Source organism: Dipodomys merriami, unplaced genomic scaffold (assembly GCF_024711535.1).
Source record: "Dipodomys merriami isolate MVZ:Mamm:240054 unplaced genomic scaffold, mDipMer1.0.p SCAF_706, whole genome shotgun sequence".
Taxonomy (NCBI): Eukaryota; Metazoa; Chordata; class Mammalia; order Rodentia; family Heteromyidae; genus Dipodomys; species Dipodomys merriami.
This window is the reverse complement of record NW_027206298.1, coordinates 164521-185142: the sequence shown is the minus strand read 5'-3', so window position 1 is coordinate 185142 and position 20622 is coordinate 164521. Positions and strand designations below refer to the sequence as shown.

General features: G+C 38.1%; 1 pseudogene; it reads right to left on the bottom strand.

Moving 5' to 3' along the window:
• Positions 1–466: 466 nt before the first annotated feature.
• LOC138817922 (14-3-3 protein zeta/delta-like) lies at positions 467–1729 on the bottom strand (annotated as a pseudogene).
• Between the last annotated feature and the right edge of the window lie 18893 nt (positions 1730–20622).

Below are 20622 nucleotides of genomic sequence, written 5' to 3'. Positions count from 1 at the left end.
TGGAATATCTGTTTGTACCACAGGCCTGCAAGTGTGCCCAAACTTTCTAATATCCGGAATAACTACACCTGTGCCTGAAACCAATTTTCCCTTTTATTCTCCACCAGTACAAACCAATATGTAGGAAGATTTCTTCACTTTGACATGGAAGCAGTTTTAACACTGGCCTTTGTCAAGTCACCATGTACCAAAGTACATGCCAAACATTTACAACTTGTATAAAAATTCTACATCCTCAGATTGGTCATCTCAAGATGAAAACAGATAGCTCACTAAATGTTAATGGTCAATATCTATTCCCCTAATATTAAGCAACAAAAATTACCCTGGGAATACAGAAATTCAAATAGAAGCAACGTAAACCTGTCATAAATCATAAACAACAAACTATTTGTGGGACAGCATGGATGACATATGGTCTACTGTCTAAATTTTAGAATGAGGCAGACAAAAGTTGGAAAGCCATTTAATTTTCCCCTCCTTCTCCTGCTTTCACTTCATCTTATAACCACAATGTCAACTTTTCGCTCAGTAACTACGTTATTAGCGTGCGGTCTTTGAATCACTCTTCACTGAATGTATCAAGTTCAGCAATGACTTCATCAAAAGCTGTCTTTGCAAGAAAGCTAGCTTTCTCTCGGGAGTTCAGAATTTCATAATAAAACACCGAGAAGTTAAGGGCCAGACCCAAACTGATAGGTTTATCAGTTGTGAAGCTTGGACTCTGGGTCTGGGCGCTGTCTCTCAGCTCTTCAGCTCAAAGCTAGTGCTCTACCACTTGAGCCACAGTACCACTTCCGGTTTTCTAAGAGGTTTATCAGATATAAGGGTCTCAAATGTTTCTTTCTTGCTATTGTTTCTAACATATTTATAAGATTTCTTTATTGCTTTGTATGTCCCTCCCTGATGGTATAACCCCTGTTTTCACTGTATTTGATGTTGTATAATTTGTGGAGGGGAAGGGAAAAAACAGATTGTTTAAATAGGGATACAGGTGGACCCATTGCAACAATAAGAAGTACAAGACGTTATGTCGAAAAACAAATTTTACAATTTTGGCACATGGGAGTGGAGGGTGTGATGAGATATGAGGGGGAGATAGGAAGGGATGGGATGGGGAAACAAAGGAGGAGGCAACAATGCTTGATAGGAAATGTACTCATTACCTTGCTCATGTAATTGTAACCCCTCTGAACACTATTTTCACAAGAAAAAAAAGTCTCTCAGACATTCCTGCTCAGGCTGGGCTGGCTTTGAATGGTGATGCTCAGATCTCAGCTTCCTGAGTAGCTAGGATTACAGGTGTGAACCACCAGCTCCCAGCTTGCAATTCCTTTTGGCTGATCTCAAAAGCTTCTTGATATGCTGGTTATGAACGATTCACAATCCCTTTCTTGTCATCAGCAGCAGCAATCTCAGCCAAGTATTGGTAGTAGTCTCTCTTCATTTTCAAATACAAGATTTTGCTCTCTGCTTGTGAAGCAATAGGGATGCAGAACTTTTCCAAAAGTGACAGTGAATCATTGTAGCTATCTCTTAGCTCATTCTTGATTCTCTCTATGTTCTTCATCATCTGCTGTTTTTCTCAGCACCTTCCATTTATTTGCTCAATACTTGAAATGACATGCTAAGATGACCTATGGTTGTCTATAACATTTCTGTAAGCAACTGAGAGAAGATTCCTTTAATCATTAGACAATTCAGCTCTTTGCTCAGTGACAGACTTCATGTCACCATATTGCTCATCCTGCTAGGTCAGTTTGGCCTTCTGTACCAGCTCATTGTACCCATGACTTGATTTTGTGTCCTGAGTAGGTGGTGGAGGACAGACAGGGTTTCAGTGGCTTCTGGGTGGTGGCAGGAGTGGCATCAAGGCTGAGACTCGGCCCCCTGGATCTTGAATTTCACAGGCTCCAGTGATGGGGTTTCCTCCAATCCAATTTTATTGTTATTTTTAAATTCACACTGAAATTTTCAATCAATGAATGATTTTATATCCTGTCATTATAGTAACTTGTGGTTGTGGGATTTATTTTTGAAACAATACAATGTCAATGTGTATGTTGGCAGGTGCTCAATGTGAACATTCTATGACCTCTTACGACAATGATGAGATGAAGAATGAAGTTTTGCCTTCAACTCCAACTGTCATTCAGCGCCAAGAGGTTCACATTTGTGAACAGTAGGGATATGCTCAGGTTCCTTCTAAAATTCTGAGAAATGGGAAATCTTTACTATTGCTATAGAGGTATGTTTAGAGTTTCTGAGTGCTGCTTTTACAAGAGACTGCTCAATGTTACTTAATCTATATTCCTCATCTTTTTTTTTTTTTTTTTGGTCAGTCGTGGGAATTGATCTCTGGGCTTGGGCTCTATCCCTGTGCTCCTCAGCTCAAGGGGAGCCCTCTAGTGCTTGAGCCACAGCACCACTTCCAGTTTTTGAGTGGTTTTTATTGGAGATAAGAGTCTCATGGACTTTCCTGCCTGGGCTGGCTTTCAACCATGATCCTCAGATCTCAGCCTTCTGAGAAGCTAGGATTACAGGTGTGAGCTACCGGTGCCAAGCTATTCCTCATCTTTTTAAAAAATTCTCTAATAGGGGCTGGGAAGGTGGCTCAGTGGTAGAGTGATTGCCTTATATGCATTAGGCCCTGGGTTTGATTCCCCAGCACCACATAAGCAGAAAAAGCCAGAAGTGGTGCTGTGGCTGAAATGGTAGAACACAAGCCTTGAGCTGAAGAGCTGAGGGACAGTGCCCAGGCCCAGGAAAGACAAAAAAAGGAAGAAAGAAATAAAACCCAGCAATATCTTTACTTATTTTTAAATATGCATCAAAATACTACATTTTGACATAAGGTTCTGCAATGAAAATATTTTTAAAAATATTTTTCTAATTTAAAATATTGTAGTTCTTTGAATGTAAACATCTTTTTGTAAACATCTTAAAAGAGAAAATGTAACAGGGGGCACCCCTTCACTGCCTTTATCAGAAGGACTTGTGATACAAAATAGAACAATATCAAAATTTGATATGTTGCATAAGGAGTAGAGCTCCAAGCTTGAGCATAAAAACGAAAGACTAATGTACCATGAGTTTAAAGCTCTCTACGAGCACAAACAAAAAAGATATACATATAGTAATAGAATATCATGAAACAAATTGTGCATCATCTTATTTGTTTTGATGTCCAAATAGAGAACATTAGACATGGAAATCCAGAAATTTTAGATGGGTTTTCAGAGTAGTGTGTGTGTGTGTGTGTGTGTGTGTGTGTGTGAGAAAGAGAGAGAGAGAGCGAGAGAGAGAGAGAGAGAGCACGAGAGAGAGAGAGAGAGAGAGAGAGAGAGAGAGAGAGAGAGAGAGAGAGAGAGAGAGAGAGAGAGAGGATAACTCTCCCTGAAAGAGAGAAGATAACTTTGTCCCTATGACTAGGGGGATCCTGGGGAATTGGTCACAAGGAGTAGTGTCATCAGGTCAGTAGAGTGCATAGTGGATGATGAGGGGAAAATAGCTTGGATGGTTCTCAGTGAGTTAAGGACTGTGGGAGTGACTGGGTATCTATCCTGAAGCAGCTGGTGAGGGTAAGACTGACTGGGCCCCTGATTGTTGAGGAGGACCTGAAAAGGCAGATAACTTTTCTCAGCTGAATTGACCCCTGGCGTGTTTGACTCACATCAATAATCAGGAGAAAGTTGTCATTCTCTTCATAGCATCACTTCAGTACGACAAAAGACTAACCGGGGCCAATCAGTCAAGGAAAAATGAATTTTTGGCACAGATATCAATTGGTAATTGGTTCAGGATGTTCTGAAATGTGAACCATCTTGGGAGCCACGTAGAACAATGGTCACAGGTGGGGTCACCTACTGATCAGAAAGGCTCCCTAGAGTTCTTTGACAGCAAGATGGTGAGTGGATTGTACAAATGTGCTCTTCCTCATGTCCTTCAGAAAAAGTCCATTTAGAAGAAGGTGACCTATTTTTCGTCAGGAGTGGAAATGTAGACTTGGTAGGCATTCATGATTTGAATCTTTTCCTGGCTTAGACTATCTACTAGAGCATCAGTATTTCCAGGATAAGTTTGTTGATGAAGGTTTGAAGAAATGGAAAGAGACTTGCTCTGGCTTTTGGATTCCATGACATCATGCAGAGGAATGAAGGGTTCCAGGAGATAGCTCTCCAGCACTCAACTAGATTCTTTTCTCATTACCATCACTCAGGAGTGTTAGGATTCTGAGGAAGTACTTAAAAAAATCTACCCTTCCCTCAAGGCTGGGTTGAGATCACAGGAAACAGTAGATATTATCTATGAGCTGCAAGTTATTTAACCACATAAAGCAAGTAGAGTTAAGGCTCACTTGACTTTCCCATGGTTAGACAATTGGAATAACATAGGCAGGAGTAACATGTCCACAACAACCAACATGGAACTGTGGCATAGAATAATCTATTCATTGTGTAGATGTCATGTTCTATTTGAATCCAGGGCTCAGCTATGCCTTAATGGCTAAGGAAATTCCATATTTGTTACATTCATATGGCTTCTGTCTTCTGGGTATTTTCTGAGACAAACTGACCTACGTCTTCTTGAAAAACTTTTCCACATTTGTTGTATTCATAATATGTCTCTCATGTGGGTATTCAATGAAGAACCCTAAGCTGTGCTTTCTGAGTGAAAAACTGCACATTTGCTACATGCATGAGGCTTCTATCCAGTGTGGGTTCTCTGATATAAATTGAGTTTTTTCCAGGTGAAAGATCTTCCACATTTGTTATATTCCTAAGATTTCTCATGTATATGAATTCACTTATGCCTGCTGAGTTGGGAAATTCTGGTTAAATGACTTTCTACATTTGCTACATCTATAAGGTTTCTCAACTGTGTGAATTCTATCATGTGTGACCTCCACTTAAAAATCTTTCCATAGTTGTTGCATTCATAAGGTTTCTATCCTGTGTGTGTGTTCTCTGATGCAAAGTGACATGTGACTTCCGGTTGAAAGACTTTCCACATTTATTGCATTCATAAGGTTTCTCACCTGTGTAAATTCTCTTATACCTGTTTGTGGGGAAATCTGTGGGGAACAAATGTAGCAAAGATGGTCCTGGGAGGAAGTTGAGTGGGCAGAGCTGGATTTGTTCAGGTTCAGGGTGTAAACAACTCATGGAAGCTTAGGTGCATGTTAAGGTGTGGCATTTCAGTGATTGGTTGATCCCATTTCCTCTGCTCCCACGCAGTCTTTTGCTTTAAAAAGGAGATGGTCCTTGTTAATAAATGAGTTCCTGCTTGACTTGACTCCCTGCTGCATCTGATTGTCTCCTGGGCTAAGGGAGGCTGGGGAACGGGTGAGGGGCCGCACTTACCTCTCCTCAGACCCCGTCCGTCCAAAGATGGACGAAGACCCAACAGCTGTTGAGGTTTGACTTCTGGGTAAAGGATTTTTCACATATCTTACAATCATAAGGTTTCTCTGCTGTGTGTATTCTCTGATGGACATGAAGTTCTGTCTTCTGGATGAAAGACTTTGCACATTCATTACATTTATATGGTTCCTCACCTGTGTGAATTCTTTTGTTTGTTGAGGTTTGACTTTCAGGTAAAGGACTTTTCACACATCTTACATTCATAAGGCTTCTCTCCTGTGTGTGTTCTCTGATGAATAGTAAGTTCTGCCTTCCAGTTGCAAGACTTTCCACATTTGTTAGATTCATAAGGTTTCTCTCCTGTGTGTGTTCTTTGATGAAAAAGAAGGTATGCCTTACAGGTGAAAGACTGTCCACATTTTATATACGCATAAGGTTTCTCTCCTGTGTGTATTCTGTGGTGAACATGAAGGTGTGTCTTACAGGTGAAAGACTTTCCACATTTGTCACATTTATAAGGTTTCTCTCCTGTGTGTCTACTCTGATGCAAAGTGAGGTCTGACTTCTCTCTGAAGGAGTTTCCACATTTGTCAAATTCATAAGGTTTCTCTCCTGTATGGATTCTCCAATGGACAGTAAAGTTTCCCTTGTGGCTGAAAGATTTTCCACATTTGTTACATTCATAAGGTTCCACTCCTGTGTGTATTCTCTGATGAAAAATGAGGTATGACTGCCTGAAGGTCTTTCCACATTTCTTGCATACAGAAGTTTTCTCTTCTGTGTGAGTTCTCCAATGTCTGCTGAGAGATGACTTCTGGCTGGGAAATTTCCTACTTTCCTCATATGCATAGGGTAGCTCTACTGTGGGTGTTTCAGGCTGGAAAGTCAGGTCTGACTTCTGAAAGATAAATTTTGCAAATTGGATACTCATCAGACTACTCCTCTGGAGATTTGCTCTGAAGTTTTGTAAGGTGTATTGCTTTAGTGAAAGACTAATGGATTAATGTCCACTACATGGACAAGGATAATGTCCTGAGTATATTTTCTGATGTGTAGTGACTATAAGGCTAAATAGAATGTTTTCCTACAGACCATACATTCAGGTGCTCTCTTTACTCTCTGAAGTATTTCTTAGACAAGGAGAGCTGACTTATAGTCTTTTCTATATTTACTGAGGTTATGGAAGGTCTCTCTCACACAAACCCAATTACATGTAAAGAATATGATCTCTAGCCGGGCGCTGGTGGCTCATGCCTGTAATCCTAGGTACTCAGGAGGCTGAGATCTGAGAATTTCGGTTCAAAGCCAGCCCGGGCAGGATGGTTGTGAGACTCTTATCTCCAATAAACCGCTAGAATACCGGAAGTGGTGCTGTGACTCAAGCGGTAGAGTGCTGGCCTTGAGCTGAATTGCACAAGGACAGCGTCCAAGCCCAGAGTTCAAGCCCCACGAAAAAAAAAAAAAAAAAAAAAGAATATGGTCTCTAACCCAGGCACTGGTGGCTCATGCTGTAATCCTGGTTACTCAAGAGGCTGAGATCTAAGAACTGTGGTTCAAAGCCATTCAGGGCAGGAAAGTCTGTGAGACTCTTATCTCCAGTACCAGAAAACAGGAATTGGTGCTGTGGCTCAGGTGGTAGAGCACTGCATTGAGCTGAGGAGCTGAGGGACAGTGCACAGACCCTGAGTTCAAGCCCAACAACTGACAAAACAGCTTTTTAAATAAGAAAAATTTAAAAAAAAAAGAATATGGTCTCTGAGTTTAATACTTCCCTTCTCCATATTCAAAATTCTGAAGCTCATTTGGAGTTCTCATACTTTTGACTAAAATGTTCTGAATATGGGCAGGATTCTTCAATTACAGGAGACCCACCAGGCCTACATGCAGCATGAATCTCATCAGGCTCACTATAGAGAAGCACGTTCTGATACTCAATGAAATCCTCAGTCCTTATCTCTAAGGAGTTCATATTATTTCTAATCAACTCTGGCTTATGTTTTGAGCTCAAATGAAGGGTCATTACTAATCTCACCCTTTCTTCCACTGTGTTAATTTTCATAACTGTTGCTTCACACAGACATTCATCTGGACTTTGCTGGCACATCTTAATCACATCCTCAATTCCTGGGATATCGAAGATGAGTCATAGAAAAAAGATAAAAATAAGTAAAATCCAAAGTTCACTTAATGTAGACATTTATTTCATTGTAACTGTTAGAGATTTTAAAATATCAAAGTCAGAAATGATTTATAGAAAATATATGCTTTTTTCTCAAATGTGTTGAAGTAATACTGATTACTTCCAGTGGAAAATAATGTTTTTGTGTTTAAGTTTTTTCTTCTTTTATTATTATTATTATTATTATTTTGGGTCCAGTCGTGGGGCCTGAACTCTGGGCCTGGGCGCTGTCCCTCAGCTCTTCAGCTCAAGGCTAGCACTCTACCACTTGAGCTACAGCGCCACTTCCGGCTTTTTTCTTTTTGCATATGTGGTGCTGAGGAATTGAACCCAGGGCCTCATGCATGCAAGGCAAGCGCTCTACCACTGAGCCACCTCCCCAGCTCCTTTTTCTTCTTTTATATCAGAGGAAATATTTACTCAAATCACTCAAGTATGTGCTGCTAGAATTTTAAGCCAATAACTAGCCATCTGGCTTTAGTAATTACGATGTAGTTTTTCTCAAATATACTTTTGTTTGATCATAAGGGGATAGCTGCTGTGTTTTTCATTTTTCTTGAAAAAATTTATGTACTGTGCTGCTTTTTTCTTAACTAGTAGGTTAGGAAAAGGAATATTTTCTAGATTGAGAGACCAAAAGAATGTTTTATACACCCCTTGGCCTTTCACTTAAACAGGAATTGTTCTCAGAAGTAAGGATTCATACCTAAATCTCTTCAGTTGTTACTTCTTAGTAAGAATTACTTTTAGGTCCCTTTGAGAATTTTAAAAACCATTTCTCTCCATCTTTAAAAAGTTTCATCAAAATTCCTTTTTTAACACTCCTGCCTTTTAGAATCATGGAAGACCAAATATCATCCAGGTAAAGATCACTCAATTATCCTCTTTGTACTAAAATCTTTGGTTCTGAATCCCAGCCTCTGCCAACCATGAATGATAAGAAATTTGCCTTCTCTGGGGCTGGGAAGGTGGCTCAGTGGTAGAGCGCTTGCCTTGCATGCATGAGGCCCTGGGTTCGATTCCTCAGCACCACATAAGCAGAAAAAAAAGCCGGAAAGTGGCACTGTGGCTCAAATGGTAGAGCGCTAGCCTTGTGCTGAAGAGCTGAGGGTCAGTGCCCAGGCCCATGACCGGACCCCCCCCCAAAAAAAAAAGAAATTTGCCTTCTCAAAGGATAGCAGCGCAGAAGTACTCCTTATTTCCACTTACGCGGATTGTGCTAGTTTCAAAGAAAATGATATCTCATTTCTTCCATTACTTTTTGTTTGTTTGTTTCAGAATGATTTCCACACAAAGAAAGAGAATTGCTAACTATAACTCAACTGCCACACAGAATTCAGGGTATCTTGATTCACAATGGGGATAAAGGATCTCATAGTTCTTTGACTAGGAACATTATTGCTCAGTTCAGCACAAGATGAACTTACCAACTGGGTGCTGGATCCAATGTCAATAAGCAAGGTGCATTAACTTACCTGTGAAATTCTTGTCTGAGGCTTCTCCTATCCATGGATCTGCACCTTGCTCCAGCTTGACAATCAAGTTACGTTTAGGAACACAGTGCTCTGTTAATAAGAACCAGTGCAGAACTATTGTTCATGCTTAGTTATCATTCCTCTAACATCTCAGACATCCTGTTCACAATGTTGCTCTTAAATGTTGTTTCTAATTTCTCACTGGCTTCATGATTGACTTTCCCCCAGCTTTGGATTTATTTTACCGGTTTTGTTGCTTAATCTCGGCCCTTGTGCTCTATGATAGCATTGTACCAGTTTAAGTCCCCTCTACACTTTTAATTTTTGAGTGGTTAATTGGAGATAAGAGTCTCATGGGGACTATTCAGCCATTGCTGGCTTCACACTGAAATTCCCCAGATTCAGCCTTCTGCATATCTACGATTATAGGCTTGAGCCATTGCACCCAGAGACAGGTTTGGATTATAAATATCCACTTTCAACTAGTGATTTCCAGTTCATATTTCCAATAGTCATACCTCTTCTATTGTATACCACCTAAAATAATCACCTCAAGTTTGGGAAGACAGTCTCCTGTTAGTGGAGCATAGTTTAGATCTTTTGTCAAATTTCTGATTTGCTTCTTGAAGAATGAGAATAAAATTGGCTCAGGAGTTACATGATAAAGTTGAAGTTTTCCTTTGGAAGAAATGATACTACTACACACTGGAAGCTTACATCTTAATAATATTGAAAATCTGACAAATATTCAGATGTCTACTGAAAACAAATCACTTGAATTTGTAAATTAGTATGACTTTTCTCACCCAAAAGCACCAGGTTGTTGTAGGCCTCCAGCATTACATCTCTATACAAGGCCCTCTGAACAGTGTCCAGGTCCATCCACTCCTCCCAGCTAAAGTCCACAGACAAATCATAAATGACACCGGCTTCTGTGAGGGTATGTTTCCATCAAATAATTAACCCTCAGTCATGGGAACACTAGGTCTGGAATTTCACTCTTTTAACATGTATTTTGTGTCATCTATACATTGGGAGAATTAAAATCAAATATTTTGCCTCTATGTTAAAACAAATTAAAATACAAAGATTCCCTAATAAATCAGAACACATTTTTGGTGCTAGTGAGAGAAAGAAGATAACAATTCTAAGGACTTAATAACATGACATGATAACATTAAGTATAAGTAGGTACATGAAAGATATTTTGATAAAATTTACTACATATGAGGGTAACAATGTAGTAACAAATTACTTTTTCATGCATTTTAATATTCTGCCCCAGTGAAGAGCCTATCTAGATCGTCTATTAAAAATATTGTTGTAAGCAATCAAAACACATTAAGGACATCACACGGACTACATACCACATTAGTAGATCTACAAAAGGAACAGTGTTCAGGTTAATGGTAAATGGAGTAATAGTACTCATGAAAGTAGCTAATGATTGATAAGGCCATACAAGATTTGACTTAGTTCCCACAATAACAATATCCTATATTAATCATTTTGTTATTAAATTTCTAAAGACTGTAGTGAGGTCATAGATATCCTGATAGTTCCTTCTTAAGTAAAAAAGAACTGCTAGCATGAATTCTTGTGAACATTGCCTACCTCCTACAATACAGACTATAAGTTAGAGAGTAATAAAATATTTATTGAAAGGATTATTAGATATAAAATACAATACATAATTTGAATCATGAAATATTTGAGTTTAGGTTGAATATTAATTCTGCATAAACCAGTAACAATAATCTTGTTTCATTGTAGTATCCAATTAGCTATTAATGTTAAATATTCAGGTAAGAATAAACAAAACAATTGCTTCTGGCTCGACTGGTATCCTATCCTAGCTACATAAGAGGCTGAGGTCTAGAAGCTAGCCTGAGTAGACAACTCAATTTAAGCACCTAATAAGCAGATTAGACTCATGGCTAAAGTGATAGGGCCAACATTGGATGAGGAAGCTTACTGACTATGAGGGCTATGAGTTCAAGATCCAGTACTAGCCCAAGAAAGGTATGGTGGTGGCTGAGTTAGTTATATCAAATGAGTTTCCAAGTTAGACACCAACTGTGTCAACACAGCAATCCTCATTTCAGAGCTAAAGAGAAAAGGAAAGGAGTGGAAGAGGGAAAGAAGGGGAGCAAAAGGGCAGGGAAGAAGGGACAAGAGAGGTATAGAGAGGAGGGAAAGAGAGGGAAAGGGCAAGGAGGAAAATTATAGAGAAAAGCTTTATGACATTAGATTTGACAGTAACTCCTTGGATAGAATACCAAAAGTACCTTATATGAAACTAAACATTATTTAAATTCATACACTTAAAACTTTTGCTTCAAAAGATACTATGAACCAAGAAGAAAAAGCATGGTATAAACGAAAATGTTCTCACATATTTCTAAATATGTTAATTATGGGAATGCATTTGAAAATATGAAACCAAATCCAAAACTACTGCACAGAAAATCTGATTTTAAAATGAGAAAAAACTCGAAGCGACTTTTAACAGAATAATATATACAAATAGTTGATTAAAATAGATGTTCAATGTCAATAGTGATGAGTAAAGTTTATATCAAAATTAAAATGAAATAACTAAAAATCTCTCCATGTGTATATGTCTTTGGGTTATTCTAATTTTCTTTGGCTCTGGAATCCAATGAACTATCTAGGCAACACTTTCCCTATATAATGGATAATAAAAATCTGTATTCTAAGAGCCACATCAGCAAATTAAATTGATCAGTAAGAAAAACTAGTTCCCAGGTAGATCAGTTGAAGAAAAGAAAAAGAGACAGATGGACGGAAGAGGGCCTGAGAGAAAGAGAAAAAAGTGATAGAAAAATAGATACAAAAAGAGAAAACGAGAGAAATAACCTAAGCTAGTGAGTAGAAAATCGAGACTTAAGAGAATAAATAATTCTGGAATCCTTAGCCAGAGTAATAAGGTAAGAAAAGGACATTAAAGATAGTCACAGAGGGATGGAAGAAATTAAACTATCCCTATTTGCAGATGACATAATCTTATACCTAAATGACCCTCAAAATTCCACTCCCAAACTCACAGAACTTATAAATCACTTGGGCAAAGTAGCAGGATACAAAACAGAACACAAAAATCAGTTGCCTTTCAGTATATCAACATACAAGAAGAAAGGGAAATCAGGAAAACAACCTCTTTCAAAATAACCTCCAAATATCTAGGAATTAACCTAACCAAAGATGTAAAGGACCTATTTAGTGAAAACTATAAAAGCCTAAAGAAAGAAATCAAAGAGGACACCAGGAAATAGAAAGAACTTCCATGTTCTTGGACAGGCAGAATCAATATTGTGAAAATGGCTATACTGCCAAAAATGACATACAAATTCAATGCAGTTCCCATAAAAATCCCAATGACATTCTTTATGGAAATAGAGAAAACAATCCAAAAATTCACCGGGAACAGCAAAAGACCTAGAATACCCAAAGCAATCCTAGGCAAAAGTAGCAAAGCAGGAGGTATTACAATACCAGATTTCAAGCTCTTCTATAGAGTCATAATAATATTGGAACAAAAATAGCCCTGAAAACCAATGGAATAGACTAGAAGACCTAGAAATAAAACCACATACTTACCATCAGCTGCTGTTTGACAAAGGAGCTAAAGACATACACTAGAAAAAACATAGCCTCTTCAACTATTGATGCCACATGTAGAAAACTTTAGTGGACCCCAGCCTAACACCATGCACTAACATCAAAATTGATTAAAGATCTTAACATCAAACCCCAAACTCTGAAACTACTGCAGGACAGAGTAGGAGAGACACTAGAACTTAAAGGCAAATGCAGTACCTTCTTGAACAGAGTCCCAGGGTACCAACAAATTGGAGAGAGACTTGACAACTGGGACTACCTTAAAATAAAATGTTTCTATACAGCTACAAACATAGCTACCAAACTAGAAAGACAGCCAAACAATTGGGAAAAGATATTTGCCAGCAATATATCAGACAAAGGCCTAATATCCACTATATACAGGAAACTATCGGGAACTCAAGAAACTAATCTCTCCCAAATCTAACAAACCCATCATTAAATGGGAAAGGGATCTAAAGGGAAACTTCTCAGAAGAAGAGATAAAAATGGCAAAGAAACACATGAGGAAATGTTCATCATCCCAGGGCATAAAGGAAATGCAAATAAAAACAACCATAAGGTACCACCTTACTATAGTCAGAATGGCTTATATCCTAAATCCAAAAAACAACAAATGATGGTAGGGATGTGGAGAAAGAGGAACCCCAATGCATAAGTGGTGGGAATGTAAATGAATACAACCACTCTGGAAAGCAATCTGGAGGTTCCTCAGAAAACTAAACACATACCTTACTTATGACTCAGCCATATCACTCCTAGGTATCTACCCTGAGCAACAGCAACCAGGATACAAGGACACATGCACCTCCATGTTCATTGATGCACTTTTCACAATAGCCAGATATGGAAACAACACAGATGTCCCAGTACAGATGAATGGATCCAAAATTGTGGTTCCTATATACAATGGAATATTTTATGTAGCCATTAGAAAGGACAAAAATAATGACATTTGTAGTGAAATAGAACTAGAACAAATCATGTGAGGAAAATAAGCCAAAATCAGAGAGAAAATTGACATATGGTCTCCCTGATATACAAGTGTACATATGAGGGAAGCTAGGAGGAGGGCACAGAATCAGAAAGAAACAAGTGATAAAATACAGCAGAGAGGTCTATCAGCTGCACTGGACATTCATGAAAGTGAGCTCGCAACTCAAGGGCAGTGAGGGAATGAGAGAGAAAGAGGAAACAGCTTACACTAAGGACAAAGAAAGAAATGTGCATATCACCTTACGTGGAAGAAATAGTTGTATTGTCAAACTTTGTAGAGTTCATAAGCTTTATAGACCATGATAATGACAATTAGCCTTGTAAAGTTTAAAATGTGTTTGTGACTTTGGCTAAGTATAACTATCCCACAATATTGTGGAAATTTATGTAATCACTTAATCTCAATAAATAAATTTTAAAACATTGGAAACAATCAAGCACATCTGCACTCAAGTAAGACAGAAGGTGAGATTTTATAAACTACAAAATCAATAAGCAATTTTTAGTTAATTTATGAACATGTTTCTCAAGCTGAACCTGTTTTTTCTGTTTTTAAATCGTGGACAGACTTAGGTTCATAAAATGGAATGTACAGCAAAGTAAGGAATAAAAAGCAACTCACCAGAGATCCTTTCATTCTTTCTTGCTTTGACAATGAACAGATGATTCTGGAAGCATGGCTGGAAGATAAGCCAAATGACATAGTCAGGAAAAAACCTCTGTGATTTTGCCTCAGATTTTCCTGCTCAAAACATTATACATAAGCTGGAAAAGCATAAAGCCTTCTTATAGGGGAAGACTTATAAGTCTGAAGTAAAGCATTGAACACTCCACTAAAGACAAATCCACGGTCCATTAGTTGGTATAGTATAAAAGCAATTCATGTCTATATTTAATATGCATGTAGAATTCATAAAAAACTAATGTTCCCACAAAAAATAATTGCATAATTGAAACCAAAAAATCATATCACATTTTTACTAAAACTAGTTATTACTGAAATACATTTAGGGACACAAGAGTTATTAATCTATTAATGCAAAGGTATCCATCTTAGGACTCCATTGATCATTTGTCCTCATACATACTTAGACACCATGGAATGCATGTATGTTATAACTTAATTTTTCTCACCCAGAGTTATATTGGAAAAATACATACAATTCTTTTTTCTAGTATTATAATATTCCAATAATGGTTGCCAAATGGCATAATTCCCTGTATCTAAATACTCAGAGCACCCTTGTGCAATGACTTGCAATTTGCCATTGAACCTGCTTGGTCAAAGGGACACCAGTAAAGATGATGCAAACATAGGTTTGAGAAGCTCCTAATTCTCACTTTTCTAAACAGTCAAATTAAGAACCTTGGCCAGACCAGGCGCTGGTCACTCACACCTGTAATCCTAGCGACTCAGGAGGCTGAGATCTGAGGATAACGATTCAAAGCCAGCCCAGCCAGGAAAAAAATCCATAAGACTCTTATCTCCAATAAATCACTAGAAAACTGGAAGTGGTGCTGTGGCTCAAGCAGTAGAGTGCTCGCCTTGGGTGCAGGGACAGCACCCAAGCCCAGAGTTCAAGCCCCACGACCAACCAAAACAAACAAACAAAAAACCTTGGCCATCCTGCTGGAGATACAGGGCCTAATAAAGATGCAACATAACATATTGCTCACAGGAATGACACAATCCCAAGCAACCACCCTCAGCCAAGGAACCAGAATATTAAAGTTTTCTATGTTCGTTAAAAAACATTAACACAAAATACTAAGCTAAGGACACCCCAAATTTTAGATTCATAAAAGTTAAATATAATGAATTAAACATATTATACTTATTGGTTTATACTTGTTGGTTTATCACATAGAATTGCTATTAACCACAGTTCTGTTTATTTTACTTAGAATGGAAAATGCTAATATAAAATAACATGAACTGGGTTGGAGGGAGGGAAAGTAGAAGAAAATTGAGGGAATGGAGAAAACGTTTGAAAAGAAATGTACTCATTACATTACTTATGTAACTGCAACCCCTCTGCACATCACCTTGACAATAAAAAAGGAAAAAAAAAAGAAGTAAAATCTGAAACACCACCTTATTGACCATACACATAATTGCTCTGTGTGAGAGAACACAGAAACACATAGACATACGAAGTCCTTGATCACTTACTTGTTTGTTTGTATTTTTTTTTTGGACCTGAACTCTGGGCCTGGGCATTGTCCCTCAGCTCTTCATCTCAAGGCTAGTGCTCTACCACTTGAGCCACAGTTCCACTTCCGGCTTTTTTTCTTTTTGCTTGTGTGGTGCTGAGGAATCGAACCCAGGGCCTCATGCTTGCAAGGCAAGCGCTCTAGCACTGAGTCACCTTCCCAGCCCGTCCTTGATCACTTATATCAATGTTTGGTAATAAAAACAGAGATCATTATATTATGTTGAATTCTCTGTTGGTGAAAAAAATTGAACTTTACAGTGACATTTGCAAAGAATGAATATCTACTCTGCAGTTTTCAGTGAGGATGTTTTATGCTAGGAAAGACAATATGAATCATTTTAAAGCAATGTTTGGATCTTACTACTGATTTTTTCCACATCACCTGAATGATTTCATACTTTAAAAATCTTTAAAAGATTCAATTATAGGCAATGTATCTATATTCACAATGCTTGAGACCAGGAGTGTCATATATTTTAAGGTGGACATTCTTTTTTCTTTTGGGATTTGGACTATCACTATAAACATAAGTGACTGAACATCACTCCTTAAACATTAAAAATTTCTATTTCATATTATTTTATTAGACATATTACTACCAATAATAGCTGGGAGTAGAGATGTGGCTTAAGTGGTAAACATTGCCCCTGAGCATAAGAAGTTCATAGTCAGTGTTTAGACCTTTAGTTCAAGAACTGGGACTAGCACACAAAAAGAGGGCATTGTATTTTAATTATAGTTTATCAATTGTTTTGGAATATATTTTAGGGCACTTTCTCATTTTAAGTGATGTAAAATTTTCTCATTATCTATTGAAGAAAGTGTAATTTATCAAAAACAGAAAGTAGAGAATATCCATGTTAGTAACATTTTAAAGTTGCAAATGCCATAAGTGCAGAGGACAAAAATAGGACCAGCATGTTTCTATAAAGTATTTTACAGGAATGTTTATGCTTTATTAATTTCTATTTCCAAAAGGAATTTCCTAAGCAAATTAATACTTTTTTCAGAAGATTGTGGTAAATAGGTAACACTAGCTAAATCTTCAGGATATAGAACATCTACAAAGCATACAACCTTGAGCAATACTTCTACAATTTTCTTAGAAGCCAAATGTCTCTTACCAACTCCCTGAACTGCCAGGAAGTACCAACATGGTAGAGCTAGCATGAGCAAATCCACATATGGGGCACTGAAGATAAGTTTGACAGATCACATACTATAAATGATTGTGGAAAGAGGCTGAATAAATCATTGAGAATTGGATTAGGGATTGTTACCTAGACAGATATTTTCAGTTGTGATAGTTTTCTCTCTACCCTAAACCATACCCCCCTGTACTCTCTGATACCTGTGCTCTGGCTTATTCCTCAGCTCAGCTCACCTTCCCTCCTGAAAGTTGGTCTAAACCTTTCAAAAGCATCAAGTAATCGCTTCAAGAAGTAGAACCAATTATTGCTTAAGGCAAGGAAAGCTAAAAGCATCTTTGCCTTCCTGTGCTTTTCTGCCTCTGTTCCTTAGGAGGGAGATTGCTATTTGTAGGGTGTCCTCCTTGCAACGTTGCTAAGCTTCATTCCTGAAACTACAGGACCAGCACACACTACTCCAATATCCCATGTAGACCTGTCTCTAAAAACAAGGTCATGTACAAACATGAGTAAACTCAAGCCAGAAGTGATAAGAAGGCTAACAAACAGAAAGCAGAGTAAAAATGCCTCTTAGATAAACAACACAGAACCCCAAAATATAAGAAGATTCAAGGCACAGACTTTACAATTTTACTGCAATTGTTATCATGCTCATGTTACAGCCGAGCGAAGTGAATAAAATCACATTGATTAACAACAAAATCTCTAGGTCATGGAGAATAAACATAGAGCTCCAGGGTCTCCTAGTCTGGAGAAATACCCAAATTGTTCTTGGAGATTCAGAAGCCAGATTCTGGTGTCTGGAAGCACACAGGCTAATGGCAGCACAAGCTCAGGACGCCCAAACAAATCAACCCCAGAATGAAAGAACACATGGCAAGGTACAACCACGGGGTCCTGTGCCCCGCTTGCAGTTAGTGCCTGACATCGGATCCCTGGCTTGAGATTCCTTACAGTTACAACTCCCAAAGTCCACTGAAGAGAGACTGAGTGCCTGCCTTGGGATTCCCACCTACTGAATGCAAAATGGAATTTAAGAGCACTTCCAGCAGCAATGCAAAGGGCCACAAACTGGAATTTATAAATGGAAAACACCAATCATGGGTGGGGAGGCTCACATGTAGAAGGACCACACACACACACACACACACACACACACACACACACACACACACTTTCAAAGTATCTGGGTGCAATTGAGATTATAATTCCCATAATGTGATGAGCCATCCTGGAGAAAGTAGGCTCTTTACATGGCTTGGACCAATCTTTGACCCTAGGTCCAAGGCTAGGATGCATGGGGACCTTCCTCTCCCTCATGAAAGTTCAGTTTCTTCTTGAAAATCAGTTCCTCCTGAAAAATTCCAAGACCAAACACAAAAAGGAAATGTTTGGGGAGCATTAGATGAGTTGGCATTTAAATCTTAGTTCTAATAATGTAATTGAGGTTATGAGACTATGTTGTTTTCATTTTTATTTTTGTTTAACACATATATTCTGCTGAATGTAAGTTATGTCTCTGTTTTGCCTTAAAGTTTTGAATATCTACCCTCATAATCAAGCCACTAAATTGATTCTTGGGATAATTTTCCACTGCTCTAATGTATACACTGGAATGAAACAGTAGGACTGTTAGGTAGATATAAAGCATAACGCTTGTTTCGAGTTAGATTTCTCAAAAATCTATTAATTAATTTCCCAGATACTACCAAATTCCATCCATGAAACATTAAGGAATTTTTGGATGGTTGTTTCTGAATTTTGCCTTTCGTTTAATGTGTTTGTTGTGATTGGTCCTGTTGCTTGAACTCAAACCTTTGGCACTGTTTTCATTTGCTGTGTTCTACTTGCCTTTTCTTCACTAATTTCTTCAGCTAACTAGTGAAACTCCTACAGGAGTTTCTCAGAGCATGGTATATCACCTCTATTGCCATTCAAGAAATTCTGGATTGCTGTAATCAGGGTGAATATGGGTTTGAGTAGAGGAATGAAGTATAGGGTAGGTCTCTGTTGATGTGACCTTTTATCACTTGCCTCAATCCAGTCCGTTTTTGTCTTCTGCTTTGCATGCCTTACTTTTTTTTTTAATTCTTACCTCTTGACTGATCCTAAAAGTTCCACTCAGCAACTCTAAGCTATATATCTATGGTACATCTAATTTATCTTCCCAGATCTTATCAATTAGAACTCAGCAATAAATCTACTGTCTTCCTCCCACATATCTGAGTTTCCATGCTTCTTTTTTAAAGGTTTCTTGTGATTTTGGATGATAAAATATGATTTGAAAAGACTGGATAGGAAACGTTCATGCCTGATATTCAGTCCTTCCGTGTATGGGTCCTCCATGTCTCTTTTGTGGACCTGATCTATTCCTCATAAAAATGGAGCTCATAGAGCATATTTGTAAGTATAAGCTTCAAATTGAGAGCATCTATTGTAGGATAAAGGAAAAAATAATTTCCTTCTATAAAAGTAAATTATTGAGAGGCAAGGATATAAGGATCAGGTAAAAACAGGGTGCTTTGAAAACTCGTTATGCAGTGCAGTTTTCATTTTTTGAGATTAAATTTTAGATCAATTTATTTCAAAATGTTTTTTTTATACTAGTATAAACAGAACTGACTCCCTACATTATTTTTAAATTGTTCATTGCTCACAAAGGTAAGTTCAATTATTTTTATACATATATTATACGCTTTTTGGGCCTGGGAAGGTGGCTCAGTGGTTGAGCGCTTGCCTTGCATGCCGGAGGCTCTGGGTTCAATTCCTCAGCACCACATAAGCAAAAAGAAAAAAAGCCAGAAGTGGCGCTGTGGCTCAAGAGGAAGAGCGCTAGCCTTGAGCTGGAGAGCTGAGGGACAGCACCTAGGCCCAGAGTTCAGGCCCCACGACCAGACCCCCCCCAAAAAAAAATTATACCCTGTTAGTTCAGTGAATTCAGTTATTGACCATAATTACTTTTAGCGAGTCTTGTGACTTTCTAAATAAAAGACAATGTCAGCTTTGGGCACCAGTGGCTGTTGCCTGTAATTTGAGTTTCTCAAAGATTGACTATTGAGAATTACAGTTGAAAGCCAGTCTGGACAAAGAAGTACATGAGACTTATCTCCAATCAACCATCAAAAAAACAGAAGTGGAGCATTAGCTCAAGTCGGAGAACTCTAGCCTTGAGTAAAAATCTCGGGGATAGCACACTATCCCAGAATTCTAGACCCAGGATTGCACAAATAAAAAGATAATTTTATCTGCACAAAAGGTAATTACACCCCTTCTCATCTACATAAATACTTACATTTCTATTGTCAAATTGACCTGGCTAGCAACTCCATACTCCATAACAGTGCAACTTAAAATTGATGAGACTATATATATTTATTTTGTTGCTGATTTTAGGATATAACTACTTGTGATTTCACCATTATGTAGCAGATTGGCTATCAGCTGTTCTTTTTAAAAAATATTTTTATTAACATATATCAGTTATACAGGGGAGTTTCATGGTAACATTTTTTTTTGCAATCATGTGGCTTGAACTCTGGGCATGGGCACTGTCCCTAATCAATTCAGGTCAAAGTGAGTGCTCTACCACTTGAGCCACAGTGC